Source organism: Alligator mississippiensis, chromosome 2 (assembly GCF_030867095.1).
Source record: "Alligator mississippiensis isolate rAllMis1 chromosome 2, rAllMis1, whole genome shotgun sequence".
NCBI classification, from domain to species: domain Eukaryota; kingdom Metazoa; phylum Chordata; order Crocodylia; family Alligatoridae; genus Alligator; species Alligator mississippiensis.
The window spans coordinates 216,064,405-216,083,983 of NC_081825.1; the positions used below are offsets into that span (position 1 = coordinate 216,064,405).

The 19,579-nt window shown below is 43.2% G+C and overlaps 1 protein-coding gene across 8 annotated transcripts in view; it reads right to left on the reverse strand.

Moving 5' to 3' along the window:
• The window catches only part of SHANK2 (SH3 and multiple ankyrin repeat domains 2), a 703,363-nt gene that overhangs the window by 67,503 nt on the left and 616,281 nt on the right, over positions 1-19,579 (reverse strand). The window lies entirely within an intron of this gene.

Here is a 19,579-nt window from a genome sequence, read left to right on the forward strand (position 1 = left end):
CCAGGGGCTGTCCTAACACATCTTCAATACTTCTGGCTCTTGAGATGATAGCTCTGGGCAAGCTATCAAGGAGTATCTCTACAGGCTGAGGTCTACATTGCATAGACATACTACAGTTTAGCTGCTTGAATGCTGTGATCATCTCTCAAACTAGGCTACATAAAAACTTGTCTTGACCTATAAATATTATGGATTTTAGGGTGACAGAAACATAGGACTGAACAAGTCTTGCCTGTGTCACCAAATCTATCATCTCTGGGTACAAATAGTCACTACCCTTTGTTGGCACTGGATATATGACTCGGATACCTTGTTCTGGGTGGACCCAAGCCCTCAAACTGACCATGACCTCTCCATTTGATAATAGGCAAATTTTATTGATACACAGCGATAGCAGATAAGAATAATGCAAACAATTCTACAGCTACCAGTTCCAGGGTTCACAGTGTTAAGGTACATCTGGCCAGTACATGAGCTTCACTTTGAGGTTCTCTCCTGAATGTCAGATGTCAGCAGTCTGGAGGTCAGAGGATGAGGCCCACCTTCCTGCAGTGGGGTGGGTGAGATGGGCTGGTGGTGCACCCTCTGTCCATGGTGGCTGGGATTCCCCTCTCAGGCACCCTTTGGTGCTCTGAAAACCCTCCTTTTGTATTCTTTTTCTGATGACTCTTCATCTTTGGGCATCACCGATTGCTCTCCCTGTGGTCATCATACTGTCCATGTTCTGCCCTGTCAGCATATTCATTGATTCATAGATGTTAGGGTCAGAAGGGACCTCAATAGATCATTGAGTTCGACCCCTGCATAGGCAGGAAAGAGTGCTGGGTTCAGATGACCCCAGCCAGATGCCTATCTAACCTCCTCTTGAAGACCCCCAGGGTACGGAAGAGCACCACCTCCCTTGGGAGCCCGTTCCAGACTTTGGCCACTCTAACTGTGAAGAAGTTCTTCCTAATGTCCAGTCTAAATCTGCTCTCTGCTAGCTTACGGCCATTATTTCTTGTAACCCCCAGGGGCGCCTTGGTGAGTAGAGCCTCACCAATTCCCTTTTGCGCCCCAATGATGAATTTATAGGCAGCCACAAGGTCGCCTCTCAACCTTCTCTTGTGGAGGCTGAAGAGGTCCAGGTGTCCTAGTCTCTGCTCATAGGGCTTGGCCTGCAAGCCCTTAACCATACAAGTGGCTTTTCTCTGGACCCTTTCCAGGTTATCCACATCCCTCTTGAAGTGTTGCATTCAAAACTGGACACAGTATTCCAACTGTGGTCTGATCAATGCCCGATAGAGGGGAAGTATCACCTCCTTAGCTCTATTTGTCGTGCACCTGCTGATGCATGATAAAGTGCAGTTAGCTTTGCTGATGACTTTGTCACACTGACGACTCATGTTCATCTTGGAGTCCACTAGGATATGTGCATGCTGCTGAGCAGGTCATTTCCTAGGCAGTAGGTATGCTGGACATTTTTCCTTCCTAGGTGCAGCACTTTGCATTTCTCCTTGTTAAATCGCATTCTATTGTTTTCTGCCCATTTGTCCAACCTGTCCAGGTTTGCCAGTAGTTGTTCCCTGCCCTCTGGTATGTCCACTTCTCCCCACAGTTTTGTATCATCCACAAACTTGGACAGAGTACACTTCACTCCCTTGTTCAATTCACTGATGAAGACATTGAAGAGTATCAGTCCAAGGACTGAGCCCTGCGGGACCCCACTGCCCACATCCTTCCAGGTTGAGACCGACCCATCCACCACCACTCTCTGGGTACAACCCTCCAGCCAATTTGCCACCGGACTGTGTAATCATCCAAGTCACAGCCTCTTAATTTGTTCACCAGTATGGGGTGGGATACCGTATCAAAAGCCTTCCTGAAGTCTAAGTAAACGATGTCTACCCCTACTCCTGCGTCCAGGTGTTTTGTAACCTGGTCATAAAAAGAGACTAGATTAGTCAGGCATGATCTACCTGGTATGAACCCGTCCTGGTTTCCCCTCAGCATAATTTTTCCTGCTGGGCTCTCACATATATGAGCCTTAATAATCTTTTCAAAGACTTTGCCAAGGATGGAGGTGAGACTGACTGGCCTGTAGTTGCTTTGATCCTCCTTCCTTCCCTTCTTGAACATAGGGACCACATTGGCCATTTTCCAGTCCTCCAGGACCTGGCCCATACGCCACGACTGCTCAAATATTCTTGCCAGTGGCTGTGCAATGACATCAGCCAGTGCCTTCAGTACCCTTGGATGGCACTCATCCGGGCCTGCCTACTTAAACGCGTCCAGTCCTCCCAAGTGACTCTGCAACATCTTAGGGTCAACACTTGGTGGTCTGGCACCCTGCTGTTGTCTCTCTATGATCCCATTGTGAGACTTGTCTTGCCCCTCATTTAGGAATGCAGAGGCAAAGAACTCATTGAGGAGTTCAGCCTTGTCCCCCCTGTCTGTCACCAATTGCTTTTGCCCATTCAATAGTGATCCTATACCGCCCTGGGCGTTCCTTTTGCTCCCTATATATCTGAAAAACATTTTTTGTTATCCTTAACTTGGGATGCCATCCTCAGCTCCATGGTAGCTTTGGCCTTTCTAACTGCCTCCCTACAACTGTGAGCTGAGGAGGTATACTCCTCTTTAGTAATTTCTCCCTGTTTCCACTGCTTATATGCCCCCCTTTTTGCCCTTAGGCTGCTCTGGATTTCTCTGGTTAGCCAAGGGAGCCTCTTGGCCCCTTTCCCCTTTTTCCCCCCACATCGGGATCATCTCCCTCCATCACTTCCTTAAGGCACAGCCACCCTTCCTGGGCTCCCATCTCGCCTGCAGTGCATCATTGACTAAATGCCCGGGCTCACTGAAGTCAGCCTTCCTAAAGTCTAGCACTTCCACCCTACTAGTTACCTTTCCCACTCTACGCCTTATGGTGAATTCTATTATTTGGTGGTCACTGTCCCTCAGGTGACCACTGATCTGTAGGTCCCCTACCATGTCATCCCCCATTGCCAGTACCAGGTCCAGTAAGGCATTCCCCCTAGTGGGACCAAGTACCTCTTGCATCAGGTGGAGGTCCTGCACACAGCATAGGAACCTGCGTGAATGGTGGGAATTTGTCTACATCTCCCAGCAGATGTCAGGGTAGTTTAGGTCCACCATGACTACTGCTCCCCTAGTCTTTATGGTCTCTAAGAGCTGCCTCAGGAGTTCCAAATCTAGTTCTTTGCCTTGGTTCTTTGCCTTTTCCTTCCTTAGCTTCACAAACCCATCACATGCACATATCCTAATTTGGTTATTTTTGGTGTCCTCCTAATTTGGTCTGTTCCCACAAAACCAGAAATCCCAAGGCACTGCAGTTGGGATACTGTGACCTGGCCAACACAGCAGAGTCCCCTATCTCTGTTATAGTACACTGTTCACATTATGGAACAGTGTGGTACATGTCTTCAATTTCCCAGCCTGTGTCTGCTTGCCCGTGCCAGACACAGTGTGCCTTGAAGGAAACTTTTGTCACAAACAGGCTTTTAGATATCAACCAGGGCTGTCAAATGATTTAAAAATTGATTGCGATTAGTTGTGCAATTAAAAAAATTAGTCACAATTAGTTGTGATTTTAATCACACAGCTAAAAACTTAAAATTATGCACAGAAAAACTCAAAGTTATGCAGGTGCTTTGAATGGTTGAGGGTGTGTGTGTGTGTGTGTGTGTGTGTGTGTGTGTGTGTGTGTGCGGAAAATTTGTGAAGGTATGGGGGGCTGTGGGTGTATAGGGGGGCGGGGTTGGAGCCTGGGGAGGGGCATGGGAGAGGGAAAGGGCAGGGGGCAGATCGAAGCTCCCATGGTAAGGGAGAGAATGGGGCAGTCAGGGGCAGAGGCAGGGTGAATGGGGCCATGGAGCCATGGTGAATCATGGGAAGGAGCTGTGGCTGATTCAGGGGTGTGGGGGAGGCCACTCCTGCTGCTGTGCGTACCCCTGGGAGAAGCATAAGGAGCATGTGCCCCCCTGGATTCGTGTGCATGGCAGAGGTGGGCTGCTGCTGCATGCTGGTCTCTGTGTCCTGCTGCCTTTGCCCTGGGAGCTGTGTGATGCCACGCTGTGTCTCCCACCACTGGGCAGGCATGGGACACGGCACACCCAGTGCACGGCTCCCAGGGCAACAGCAGTGGGGTGCGGAGCCCCAGCCTGCAGTGGCAGCTCGACTATGCCCCGCATACAAATCCAGTGGGCATGTGCCCCACATGCCTCCCCCTGAGGGTACAGACAGTGGTGGGAGCAGCCTTCCTCTACATGGAAGAGACATGGCTGTCCCATGACTTGCCCTGGTCCCGGGGCTGCATTCACCCCAGCCCCTTCCCCTGCCTCTGCCCCATTCCCTCCCTCACCATGGGAGCCTTAATCTGCCCCCACCTCCCCAAATACCCCTTCCCCTTCACAGACTTTCCTGCTGGGTACTGCACCACATGCTACTAGACTGCTTTCCTGGCTGCCTGCATGTTGCAGTTGTGTTTGTCTGCGCCGCTCCCCCAGAGCTGCAGCTGCCTGGAGCCTGTGCCCAGGCTCCCCTACAGTCCTCTGCACTGTCACCGCTGCCCACAGGGTGGCCCAGAGGCAGAGGTGATGGAGGCTGAGCAGTGCCCGGGTGTGGGCTCCAAAATCACATGTGTGATTAATGCATAAAAAAAATTAACATGAACAACAATTAATGCATTAATCACATGCATTAATTAAGATTAACTGACAGCCCTACAATTAAGCCTTGCCATTGCCCTGGACTATTATTCCAATGCATATTTACTTCACCTACAACCCAATTCCCAAAAACAAACCTCTAAATACCATTTTTTAGCCATCACCCTTGTACCATCATAATTTTTTGATGGTAGTACAAGCTGTGAGAAAACAGATATTTGGCCCATTGTTAGGGTTTAAGTGCCCAAAAATGTTGCCATGACCAAGGGTGGTCACAGTTCGCAATATCTTAAATGTGAGGACTTACTGCATGCCATAGGAATTCCCCTGCAAGGGCTGTAGAGGTACTCCTGGGGCACGCTTGCAGACGTACCCTGCCTCTCCTCCCCTCCTTCTGTAGGGGATTCCTCTGTGTGTGTGTGTGTGTGTGTGTGTGTGTGTGTGTGTGTGTGTGTGTGTGTGTGGGGTTGCCACACCCCAACTCAATGCTTGACACTTGGGGCCACTGTCCAGCAGGAGCAGGCCTCTGAAGCCCTTGGGAGCAGCAGGGGCTCAATCCTATGGGATAAAGACTATGGCAACATCTGTAGAAACCAAAGTAATCCCCATTCTTAAATCAGAGTCAGTTTCCAATCCCTGGGTCAAAAAGCTGTGTTTTAAACTCCTTTTACAGACCTGTCAAACTCTTCACCTTGCTTGGCATTTACTTCAAATGTATTTATAGAGAGCAATCATAATGTATTTATAGAGAGCAATCACAAAGCCTCTCAATATTTGTTTTTCCAAGACCCTTTGCTTCCCATTTTCTTGATCAACCTATTAGCTCTTTCCCACACTTGTCCCAAATTGAAATCTTTTTTCCTTAGGGGATCAGAATTTTAGTGTTTTAGAGGACATCTTGCCAATACCTTGTCCAATGACACTAATATGTTTGTCATCACTGGCAATGTTACACTTGATACTTCATGGTCATATCACATTAGTAGCTCATAATTATCTTCCAATTTACTTTAAAAAAAACAAACACACAGGACATCTTCTTCTTCCTCTATTACTTCCATCTGATGAACCACTAACTCATAGCAGAATTTTTCGCTATTAATTCCCAAGGCCATAGCCTTGCACTTTTTACCATTAATTTTCTATTAGTCTACTACTCAAAGTCCACTGAAGTGTTCTTCATATGAATAATACTTCCATTCTCCCCATATAGGAAACAGCTCCTAATTCTGTGTTAGCAGCAAATTTCATTAGCATACTCCTACTTTTTGTGCCAAGTTCACCAGGAATATAGTAAATGAATTTGTTCCTAGGGCCAGTGATTGACAAACGCCGCTATTAGCCTCCTCCCAGCTCAGTAGCTCTCCATTTTGACACAACCCACTGTTGTTTCTCTTTATTTAACTTACAGTTCACATATTAATCCCAACCAATAATTTCTTGTGTTCCACTGTATTGAAGGTTTTCCTAAAATCCAGCTAGATTAGGAGGTTGTGAATGGGGTTTGGGAGGATTGTAAATCAAGGCTGGGTTGGGTACAAGGCATGGAGCAGGATTGGGCTAGGGTAGAATTTTTTTCCGCTTGCTTCTCTGCCCAATTTGCATCCACGTATGCCAGATGGAACTTCCCCCAACTATTAATTTCCCTAAGGAATTAGTGGTTTACCATGGATTGTCAGTGCAAGGAAGCTGCCAGGAATTGGAAGACGGTTGTAAGCATTAATGGGAGGAGACAGAGGGGCAGCAAATGCACCCATCGGGGGCCTGCTGCACAGGTGGAACTATGCCAAGGACAGAGAGGAACATCTTCAGGCACAGCAGAAGGTGTTTAGCTCCTGTTCCTCTGGTCCTAGTCTCCCTCTATCTCAGGGTATGTTGGGGTTTCCACTGGATGTGACCCCATCACTAAGGTCATCTGAAAGCAACCTCCTATACATTCCATCTATGAATCAAGTTCAATTCAAGAAAAACAGATGAGAGATCATTCTCAATACTTGCTCTTCAGCATATCACCTCCTTCCCCCTTGATGTCCATAAGAGCCCAGGCCTGGATATCTTCTTCTTCTTTTGGTGTAAAACCTTTTAAGTTGGGCAAGCTTTTAGCAAAAATAATTACGTTTTCGGTACTGCTTTATTAACTTATTATTTTATCTGTTTTTATAATTGATCTTCTTTCTATTGTAAGTTGCTCTGAGCCCTTTTTGGAGAGGGCAGCACCAAATCAAATAAACAAATAGAATACTTCTCTTCCGTCATGAGTTCACCCTGACATGCATTCAAATTTAAAGCATGATACAAATGCCCCACAAAGATATAGTAAGCGTACCACAAAGATATTCCACATACAATGACATTATGCATTGTATGGCATAATCATGTTGGCTTTAATGTTTGGCTGAGTTACTATTTATGGCATGATAGTCACATCCTAAATATGGCATCTTATTCACATCCTAAATGTAATGTGTGCCAGGGCCTATAGTTTTAAAAGACCCAGTCCAAAGTCTGGTTGCTTGGTTTATCTATCATATATCTAGCTGCAAGTATCTTAAATCAGGTTGAGCTCCTGAGCTGCTAATCATACTTAATCCTTCTTTTAAGTTCTACATGATTGCATTGCTTGATACACATTTGCCTGACACATTTGAATTAGGTACCAGAAGGCAGATTGGCATTCTGTTATAGTCTGCTTTTGTTTTTCTGCAAAACAATTATATAAACACAAGGAAAAAACAAAAACAACAACTAAATATTTTGGAATTTGGATGCTTCATATACGTTCCAACTTAGAATGAAGGAGAGCATATCAGAGAACTGAACCTTAATGTTTACTTTCTAAGCAAAAAGCTCAGCCATACTTTATGCCTAAATATTGGGATGCCCTGCAAATTCCTAAGATACAATGAAATATGACAGTAGTTATTTAGAGTCCATCTCTTTCTCAAATGTTAGCAAGATGCTTGTCTACGTGACCATAATTTCTTAACTAGTGTCACCACGTGCCACGTGTCACCACATATGACAGGTAATATCAGAATTGCCCACTTAGTGAATAATGGATTTGGTTTGGTGTATTCCTCACCAGGTGTCAGCAAGTTGTATAACACTAGCTTTCTCCCCACAGAGAAGCCCATTCCAGCCCTCTCAAAAGTACAAGCCATGAGCCATAGTCTAACCTGTGAACTGGCCAATTCCCATGGGCTTATTCAGCGTACATTCAATTCTTCACTTGCACTTAACTCTCATGGAGCAGTAAAGGCAGTTATGCAAGCACTGAAAAGACTTCAGATCTCTTTTATACAGATCTTGAGTGTACCACCTGACAGGGATTTACAAGAGCTAAAAGCTAAAAGTCTGAACACATTTATTTTTAAAAATTGTACACATCTATTTTAAAGGCCTTTATGCAAAGAGTTCTTTGCCTATAACATGTCAGTATGGCTTTCTTTCTTTATGAAATAATAATACAACTTAAATATTCATTATACTTAGTTGAGCTACAGTAATCCAGATAATATGGTTGGTATATGATGTCACAGAGCAATGTAAAATGACTTGTACTACATGCTATACTGTTTTACAATTAAAAACTGTCCAGATTACACATTTATATTAAAAGGGAGTACTTGTATCAGGCACAAAAGCTCTATTTCTTCTTCTTCTGCACAGTCTCATTCATTGATAATAATGTTTCTGGTTTATGGATAAAGCGGTCTTTTGTTTTAGCTGTGGAAGAACATGAATTTGGGGGTACTTAAAGAGTGAATTTAGGATTTTTTTTAATCAGAGATTTTGCAGTTTTTAAATAGGGAACACCAAGATTCCTGCTAGTGAAGCCAAGTGGCAGGACCCAGGCAGAGGAGCCTCCTCAGGGCTGGCACCAGGGACCCAGCCGGAGGCAGCTGACCTTCTGGCTGCTTGGAGCTCTCTCTCTCTCTCTAGATCTAGATTGAGACCAAGTGTGAGCGAGCACAAGCAAGCCCGAGAGCAGTTGGGCAACGTTTTATTGCTATATTTACAATGTTAAAACAATTTGGAAGTGTACCAGTGTCTATCATCATAATAAATTCTAAATATCTATATGTTTTGATTGCTTTTGGTTTTCTTATCATAGAAAACTTAGAGCTCCCCCGACCCCAATGGCTGCTGCTGCTGCCAGTGAGCTGTGGGCTGTGTGTGGGGGGCATGTGGGCCTGCAGGGGGCGGGCAGGGGACCCACCCCTCCTGAGCTGCTCCCCCCCACCCCCGTTCTCCCACCGCCTCACAGCCCCCCACCCCGTACTTACCTGGAATGGAGCCCAGGTCCAGGTCACTGCAGCCTGCATTGCTGTGTGCTCTGCATTGGCAGGCAGCATGCTGCAGCATCAGGGCAAAGGGCAGACAGAGAGATGCTCTGGTTGGCTACCAGAGTGTCTCTTTGAAGGGCCTGAGCCTCCAGCTGCCTCAGGACAGTCCTGGACTGTGCCCTGCCCCATTTTTTTTTCTGGGGTTTTTTTTGTTTTGTTTTGTTTTGATATCTGGATATCCAGGTATCAAATTTTGAGCCCACACTGCAAATATGCAGCACAGGGAGTGTTTTTTTGATCCCAGCATGCCTCTTGCCATGTCTCAAACTGCTCTGAGATGCAGCAAGAGGCACATGCAGGCTTGGCTGGACGTGCCCCATGAGTTTAAAGTTACAGAACAAAGAATTTAGGATAGATGGGATGTTATTAGCCATAAAAACCTATACAGAAATATAATAGAAAAGTGCATTTTAGAGGGAGAAATGCAGACAATTATTTTGTTTTTCAAAGAGATTAAATGCAAGAAAGTGAGAACTAGATACAAATACTGGCTGTAGGATGCCATGGTTTATTCAAATATGCAATAAATTTTGCTCATGAAAGAATATGAACAGGACTGCTTTGAGTTCAGATGCACAAACTTGAGCATAAGCATATGAAATTGAGTTGTTACAGTTTGATTTCTCTTATACACACTCCAGGCCTTAACATTTCAAACATGCCTTTCCTGAAAAATGTTTTATAAGGTATACACTAGTTACAAGTGAACATCTGTTTCCATTCTGTCTCATTCATTATGGACTTGTCAGGACTATCTACAACATATCTATTGTTCTCTACTGTCTGTGGTTACAGGATTATTGGGTCATTATGACTGCTGTTTGCACAATGTCTCAAACAGCACTGTTACAGCTGATTTGGCTTACCAGATTTAGTAAGACTTAGAATCACAGAAACATAGGGCTGGAGGGAACCTGAAGAACATCTAGTCTAACTCCCATTTCAGGCAGGCTCATCCCTGTCTAAGGTTATGCGCTGTCATTTAAGAAGCCCAAGATGGGTTAGTACCAACTTACACAGGTTTCTCTAAGCGAACTAGTTTAGTTGGTAAGAAACCAGAACACAAGTTCACCCTTTACTCCATGGGCCAATCCCAGCTATGCTGGCTTGGGGCGGGGGAGGAGGAGGCTGGGGCTGGGGCCAGGTGGCCTCCCCCCCACTACACAACCACTGCTAACAGCCAGCTCCCGGAAGGAGGTAGGGCTGGGGAGAGAGAAGCCATGTTGGCTGTCAGCCATGGCCAGGTGGCAGAGGCGGAGAGGGGGAATTGGTCTACCACATGAACCCGGGCCCAGCCCCTGTGGAGCTGTGGGAATGGGCTGCATTGACTCAGTTCTGTGACAGCCTGAAGGTGGGGCTTGCTGGGTGCTAGGCTGGAGCAGCTAATCACAGGGGACTGCTAACATGCTTCCCTGAAGGGGGGGCGTGTAGTGGGGGACCACAAAGGAGTTAAGGATGCCAGAGGACAGCAAACTAACTTGATTCATTAGGGGATCTGATACAGAAGTTCAATGTTCTGGACTAACATAATTCACACAACTCTGATATCATATCAATTCACCAGGATTTAGTCCAGGTTCCACCATTTTTAATCTGGACTATGTACCTCTGTACAGTTATGGGTTTGGTTCAGATTCTGATCACTTAGGGTGTTTATACACATGCTCCAGGAGATGGGAGGCTCCAAGAGCCACTCTAATTAAAGCATCCAGAGCACCATATGCATCAGCATCCCTGTGCTGAAAAATGGTGGTGGGGGAGCTTTAACTAAAGCTCATCGAATGAGCTGTTAAAAGTGCCCCCACCATCATTTTTCAGCACAGGGATACTGATACCTATGATGATGGAGTCTGCTGGAGCACAGTAATTAGTATGTTCCAGCAGACTCCGTTAACAGAGTCTGCTCAGACACATTGTAATTACAGCGCGTCAGAGCAGCCTCGATGTACATGTATAGGTGCTGTTAGTGAGGATTATGTAATGTCTGTACATAGCCTATGCCAACTCAGACAAATGTTTGTCTAACAGCCAGTGACTAACATTCCACAAACTAAAATCGGATTACTGATTTTGCAGATTGGGCATGTCCATAAATCTTTGAAGGACTAGGGTCTGAACCTGTGGGTGGGCTTCTCGTAAAAAGTCATTTATAAAAGAGAATAAACGTAAGCTTCACTACAATCTCTTTGATACTGAACTTACAAGCAATATGAACGTGTGGCCTCCAGCTTTAAAAACAGCAAGCAGACTCCTATTAAACTGCTGCCACATGATCCTATGCTAGTTGTTATAAGAATTTGAATTACCCCAAATTAGTACAGGACTTTGTATTTTCAAAGTCTCAAATATTGTGAATATGGTATAAATCCTGACATATATAGCTATGTCTTTGTTTGCTTTAGATTCTGTTTCTTGACCAACTTCTATGTTTAGATACACCGTGAAAAAAAACCAAAAAACCAGTAGATTATTTAATACTCCATATTAAATTGTACACTACAAAATTGCATACTAATCCCAAATCCAAATATAACTCAGTATGTGGCCTTGTGCAGAACATTTCAATTCTGCCTCAGTTCTCTATCTTTCAAACTGGGTTTATATAACTAATTTCATAGATTTCATAGACATTAGGGCTGGAAGGGACCTCATAAGATCATTGGGTCCAGCCCCCTGCCCAAGAGGCAGGAAGTCAGCTAGGGTCAATTTACCCTTGCACACACAATGAATGAATGTAAAAGTGCTCTGATATCCAGTATTTGCACTCTATATTATACATGAACCAAGGGGCAATATGCCATCACCTCTGCTTTCCACTTTGCTTCTTAAGAAAAGTTCCTGATACCAGTGGGAGATTCCTGGAATGCTATTCAACATGGAGTAATGCTGTCAGAATTTGGTTTTATTTTTATCGTTAATAATCCACACAGAGAACTGAAACTCTTTCCCCAAAGATCCGCTAGTGGAAGTATAATGAAGTTACTTCCCAGCAGTTTTTTTTAAACCTAGTACATCACACAACATATGCAACTAGTATACGATATAATATAATAGCAAAAGCAAAGAAGCATTGATATTAAAGCTAAACAAGTGTCAACATAATGAAAAAACAGACAGTTTTAGAATACTTTGTCCTGAAATTGTTTTTAATGAGCCACTTTGTTAATTCGCAAATTCCAGTTATTTACAAGGAGTCTTTCTAGTTATCATTTTAAAGATCAATGTTCTAATATACTTAATTAAATCAAACCGACTGCTCCTCTATCTCGTCAACTGACAATACAGAAGCTGTAAACTCTTTCTTATGAAGAAAGGATTTATTTTGGGTTACTGAACAATGGTATAAGAAGTAGGAAGAAAGGAATTCTCAAAGCTTTCCTGTCACAGGGGATGAGGTTTTTATGCAAACCGTCTGTTAAGCTCAATTATATTTTATTTGTAAACAGTTAAAAGTGGAATTCTATTTTTATGTGATTCAATGACTCACAGGACATGAGAATTTTATTGCTTTCAAAGCTTCCCTACCTAGCCTATGACAGAAGGGTTGTCCTGAAGCAATATCCTTGCAAGTAAAAATTAAAACAGTCAAGCAGAGTTTTTGCTTTATGCATTGCTCGAAGTCTGCATAAGCTTGCAATGCCTCACTTAACAGTGCCAATAAGATGCTGTAGCTTATCCTTTGGGAAAGATTTCTCCATAGCAACACATTCAAATTCTGCAACTAAGCAAGCCTTGAGCAATCTCCTTTTAGCCTGGCCAAAAGGAAGCCCAAATCTGAACCCTCCAATATCTGAAAAGTTCATGGCAACAACTATAGTGCTTCACTTGAAAAAAAAAAAAAGTTTATATAACACAACATCTTTGAGCAAAGAACAGAGTTATTCACTAGTATTTTAGGAAGATTCTGTATATTTAAAAGGCAACACTAGAAATGGAACAGCCCATAGGAAGTCCATTGAAAAACCAGGACAATTGAATTACATAAGAATACTTGCACAACAATACTGGGAAAGGAGAAAGGACTCAAATACAAAGGTAAAGAAAGGGAGATTTGTCACTAAAGAATTAAGGGCTTCTCCTGTGGTAGAAGTGTCATGTTTTTCTCACCTTCGCTCATTAATAAAACACATATATAGTAGAATGAAAAATAGGAAAAACAATTCAACAAGTAATAGTTTGCTCCTCTTAAACCTTTAGGCCTTGCATCAAAATATTACAGTGATTGAGGGCATGTCTGTGTTACAATGGTGGCATGTCTCAGCTGGGATACAAGTGAGCAAGACCCACTTACCAGGTCTGGATATATATGGGAGCATTCCCCTGCAGCTGCTTTCATGTATACTAGATACCAATGCATCCAGCATCAGGAATTTAAAAGAAAAAGAAAAAAGAAAAAGCAGATGTACAAAGACCAAACATCAGTCAAGCTAAATATTCCATTAAGAAGTTCCCACATTCTGTCCAAAAAGAAAACAGCAACCATGTAATGACATTTTCTTGAGTGCTCCCATCAAATACCATATATCCAGCCCCATAAAAAGAACCCAAGCAGCAATACCATGAAACAAGCCAGAGGAAAAAAAAAGTGACCTATTGTAACTGCTGCACTCATGTCTAGAGAGAAAGCTGCAGCCAGGCTGCACAACTTCTGAACACCTTCTGACTGCTTGAGGAGCCTTGTGTTCCTGGATAAGTACTCCAGGAACTTAATATCTCTCCAATAGCATGCCTTGTTAATAAAAAACAACCCTGAACAAACCTTAATCCTTTAATTAGAAAAATGCAAATAAAAGAGGCTATAAATGAGTTTAAGCTATATAAGAAATTACACAAGTAAATTAAGAAAGGAAAGGAAAATCAGACTTTTGTTCCACTACAGAACCTAATGGGAAAGGAATAATTACATAAAGGTTTGAGGACAAGTGCCACAAATGGAGAGACAGATTTAAGAATATGCATCTAATTACTTCAAGAGCTGCAAAAGAAATGCCAAAACATACTGCAGCCGTCAAGAATTTTCAAGAATGAAAATTATATTTGCTTAGTGAAAATGGAAACAGACTTTGCTTTACAGCATTAATGAAAATACAGAGACTGCTAGCCTATGCAGCAGAAAGTGGAAACTCAAGATCAACACAGAAAGACAGTGAGTGACCTTGTATTTCCACCACATCCATTTTTTGGACAGAGACTCATGCCCAATTCAAAGCTACTGGCATCAGTCTGGATCACCTCAATATCCACAAAGACCACCTCAAAAGACTGCTCACAGTTAAAAGCAGGAATAACCTGATAAGCAAACTTATCAGATCCATTTCAGGCTCAGAAGCAATAGCACTATTAAGTTCAGCATTAGCTTTGTGCTATTTTGTCGTATAATATTGAGCAACAGTTTGGTTGAATCCCTGCCATGTTAAGTTAATTGATGTTTGGCTACACTAAACAGTAAGCATCACAAGTTGCACGCGGCCAACAAATATTAACTGGCTACCAGTCTTGTCCAACATAATGCCACCAGATATCAAATGACAAGTTGCTAGAGACAACAGAGAACATCATGAACAAAATCATAAGCTTCCTCTGGACAGGTGACATATGTAGTGCTCCCCAAAACTGTTTTATCAAGAGGATACCTGTTTGTCTATGCTGCCCACCATGCTTCAGACAGATGCTATAGTGTGATGGTGAGCAGAAGGGGTAAAGATCTGTCCCTGCAGTGAAGAATTCATTTCTCATCACAGAAACACTAAATACCCACATCTCTTATATAGCTTGTATAGAGTTCTATTTGGTTTAAAGAGAAGTTAACAAAACTAAAGCCTGAATCATACGACCAGATTGAAATACGACCAGATTGAAATACTTCCATACTTTGAAGAGTTCTGAAAATCAACAGAAAAAACATCTTTGCCTTGTCTGTTAAAGGGAGCCTAAATAAACACATATTAGCTTCTAAGTCATGGAACTGCTGTTGCAGGAAATGGAATAATTTAGCAACATCACAGACCAAATAAGGCAGAAAGTCATGGCTCCGTGGCTTTGAGGGATTTAAAGTATTCAATTTTAAAGAGAAAAGATCAGTACCAAGAGGATGAAAAACAATGAGTTGACACTGGTAGCTTAAAAAGAGAGAGAAGAAGTGGTGATGGGAGATGAACGCATTGAAAAGATGACTTTTGTTTGCAGAAGTGGATAGTTAAGGCACTGCTTCCCAGAGGATGCAGGCATCAACTGTGCCAAAAGTGTGGTCCCAGAATTCATGCTGGCATGATTACGGAGTTTCTTGAGTTTATCAGGCTGTTAGTGGCGTGCTGGAAAGGAAACACATCCCAAACAATCCATTCCAACCTCCAACTCCTTATGTTATATGACCTATAGCACTGAATTACAGAGGTGGTTAGCCATGTTAGTCTGAAGTCAGACAGAACATAGGGCAGGGTGGCACCTCAGAGACCAACTGGTTCAGAGAGGCATGAGTGTCTGTAGGCAGCAATTTACTTCGTCAGATGCCATCTGTTAGAATTTGACAAAGTAGGCTGCTGCCTAAGAAAGCTTATGAACCTCTGAACAGTTGGTCTCTAAAGGCATTTATTTATACATGTGCTCTGGGAGTGAGGGAAGTGGGGCGCCTGCCACACAAATTATGGGAAGTGATTCTTCTCCTGTAATTGGCATTAGTGCAGCCTCGGCTGGAGTACTGGTGTCCAATTTGGAGCATGGTACTTCAAGAAGGATGTAGACAAACTGGAAAAGAAAGTCTAGAGGAAACCAAAAAATATTAGAGGGTCTAGGAACCACAACTTACAAGGGAAGTTTGGAAGGACAAAGATTACTTAGTTTGGAGAAAAGGAGACAGAAAGGTGATTTGATAACCATGTTCCAAAACAGGGGCCAGGACAGAAAGCAATAGGCTTAAATTGAAAAATGGAACTTAGGTTGGATATTAGGAAGAACATTTCAACTATGAGGCTGGGTGATATTTTGAAAGGTTGTGGAATCTCCATTATTGGATGATTTTTAAGTGCAGGATAGACAAACATTTATCTGGGATGGTTTAGGTAAAGAGGTTCCTTCCTTGGCTAGTGGGGTTGGACCAGATAACCTCCTGAGGACTTTTCCAACACTGTTTTCTATGGTTCGGAGCTCTGAGATGCAGAATTACTGATTTTGTTAAGGGCTCATTTCTGCTCCTTTTGTAATCAGCTATAAAACTACCTTTCAAATTGGCCCAGTCAAAATTACTAGGATGGATTTCCTGAGCCTTTCTTGCAGTGCTGGAGTCCTACAAAGTTACGTTCACTTCAGTGATAACAGTCGTGATTTACAGGTTTAAGTGAGAAATGAATAAGATCCAGACTTCATTGATGCATCTCATGCCACTCATCAGGTAAGCTGATGGCTAATGAGCTCATAAGAAAATATGGCTCTGTTGTCTTTAGCCGGAAGCATAATGTCCCTAAATAGAAGGGTGAATTAGAAACATTTGGAAGGATGCTTCAGGTTGCAAATAAAATTTGTGTATTAACTTCCTCTTCCTTAGGGGATGGGGAGGAGGGGCAAGAGACCAAGCTCAACAACATTCAATTCAATCCCATACTGAGAAAATGAGGTACTCTGCTTTTCTTGCTTGGTGCTTTGTTTCCCAAAGCATAACCATAGGTATACATTCTTTAAAAACTCACATTTTTTTCTTAGCTGCCTTTGTTTAAATATTAGGCATCATGCTCATTAACAAGAAATCACAGTACTCAATGTGAATAAGTCACCTATTAAGTCTCCTTATTGGAGCGATATTACCCAGTCTGGTATAATGATTATAATAATAATAATAATAATATATTTTTTAAAATAAACACTGTCTTAAAAAGTATTTGCTTATTTCAGAGGCAAGGATTTTTTCTGTGATATCTTTTATAGCTTTGAGAGATATTAGATATGCTTTTAGGCATGCCCTTTTATCCACTTAACACCTCACCAATACCATACCATTAGACAAATAAAAGATCTCACCAAAAGAAAAAAAAAAAGCCTTACCTCTTATATTTCCTGGATCATCACAGCTACAGCATCACTCCAGTATTATCTGCTTATTCTCAATTATAAATACATTAGACAGCCTGCTCCTGATGTAACTTTGGCCTACCTCCCCATTTAGCCTCCTTGCATACAGCTGGCCCCAAGGATAAAAGAGAGCACCCAGCCCAAACTACACAAAACTGGATTTTTTTTTCTCCCGCAGGGTTATCATGTAATTTATCAACAAAAGATGACGAATCTTATTTGACATAACTGCAGCCCATTTGGAGGCATGGGGGAGATCCAACATGGCCCAGGGTGAGGATTTAAAATTCTATGACGATAACGAATAAAAAAGCTCTCTGAAACTCTTATAATTATAGAATTATTTTATCTAGTAAATGGCACAAATAAATGGCAGAAAAAGCCTACTCGGATATTATATTTACATCAAGCACTCTGTTACCTAATTTTACTTTCCCAGTGTCACATAGAAAAAAATACGTTTCAAAGGGAGACAGTAAAGTATAATTTAACTGAGAAAATATTTTCAGGATTTGCAAATATTTTTATTAAAGGCCAAAGCCAGTGAACAGCACTGTCTTTGTCTTTTGTATCTGAGTAAGGATGATTCATACAAGTCTAAAATAAACAAACACTGTTTTTTAGAATGCCTCTTAACCAGGGTAACTGCTTTACATCTGTATAAATTCCCATCTAAAGATGCTTTTTTCCAACAGAGTAACATGTATGCATAAAATGCATTCATAATTGATGAACTATTCTCTTCAGATTTTACCATCGGTGACTCATTTCTAATTTGACATCAAAACTGATAATCCTAGTTACACAGGAGTCAGCAATTTCTAAAATATGGAAACACAAGGAATGGGTTATGTCAGCCAAACAAATGACATAATACATGTTGATAATGAAAAATAGCAGGAGGGAGCTGGGTTCTCTATTGTGCTACTAATTGTGAAAAATTTGATTCAGTGTTCACAACAGAATTAAATGCAACTGAAATGGGGTTGTACCAAATTACTTCCTCTTGCTATTTAGAAAGACCACTGGTAGGGGATCAAAAGAACAGTAGGAAGAGAAGATAAAAAATGTGCTAAAGAGTCTAATGAATCCACAACAAAGAGCAACATATGGAAGTCCCTATTAGAGCTGTACGAAGCTTTGGGTGCTGATTCGATTCGGAGGAGGTTCGGCCCGATTTGGTGGCTGAATCTCCAAATCCAAATTAAATCAGGGGATCAATGAAAAGGTCCGAATTGATTTGAAGCTCTCCAAATCTTCGGAAAAGATTTGGAGAGCTTTGATGATTTAGGTAGTCCTCACCCGCTGCAGCAAGAAGCTGGAGCCAGATTTGGAGCAGACCCCTGCCAGGCCCCATCCCCTGCTTGCTCCCCCAGCCCCCCCCCGACTGCTCCCCCAGCCCTCCCCCCCCCCCCCCCCACGGCTGCTCTAACCTGCTCCAGCTTCTGGTGTTTTTTAAAAAAAATAAAGCCCTTACTCACAGGGTGCTGTCAGGCGGGGGGCAATCTGGGGGCTACTGCCTCCCACTGCCCCATGCTGCATGGGGGCTCTGCATGATCCTCCCAACCTCCCCAGTCTCCAGCCCTTTAAGGAAAAAAAAGAAAAAAGCTAAAAAGCCCAGGACTTACCAATCCCTGCAGTGGCCTCAGGGCTTCAGGGGGCTTGTGGAAGAGCCCCCCCATGTGGTGTGGGGCAGCAGGGGGCAGTGTGAATCACCCTGTACTGGGCAGAAACTGGTGAGTCCAGGGGTTTTTGTTTATTTTTTCTTAAAGGGCTGGAGCTGGGGTAGGTGGGGCAGTCATTGGCAGGGGGTAGGACAGTGGGAGGGGTAGTCAAAGGGCTTGTGCAGAGCCTCCCATGCAGTGTGGGGCAGTGGCAGGCAGCAGGGATTGCCCTCCCACCTGGCAGCACCTGGTGCCTCGGGGCTTTTTTTTCCCCGAAGTGCCAGGAGCTGAGGCAGGCAGGGCAGCCATTTCCAGGGCTGGGAAAGTGGGCAGGGAATGGGCCTGGGCAATTCAGAGATTCTGCCAAATCGGCAACAGCCAAATCTCCGCATTGGATTCAGCCGAATCCACTCGGGACACTGAATTGAATCACTGTCCCCCAAATCGGCTAAATCCAAATCCAAAGTGAATACTAGCTGCTTCACAGAGGCTTAGTCCCTATGTCTAAAGATTCTTCTGTAAATGCAGGGCCTTGTCACATATTGCACTTTGAGCTGCTCAAATGTTGATTGGTGTTAGCACTTGCTTGTGTTTGGAGCAGTCACACCTTAAGGATAAAAACTTCTTCTGAATGTCCCCTACCTGTATAGCTCTGAGTTGCCATTAGAGGGCTGGTAAGCCAGGACAGGCTTTTATCTTTCCTCTAGGTGGGGGTGTATGAGAGATGGATGGGGAGGAGAAGGAGGGAACATGAAACTGGGAGGCAGAGAGTTAATGGGATGAGGGTGTATGTAAAGAAATGGGAGGTGGAAAGGAAATGAGGGGTGGGGGAAGGGTGGTG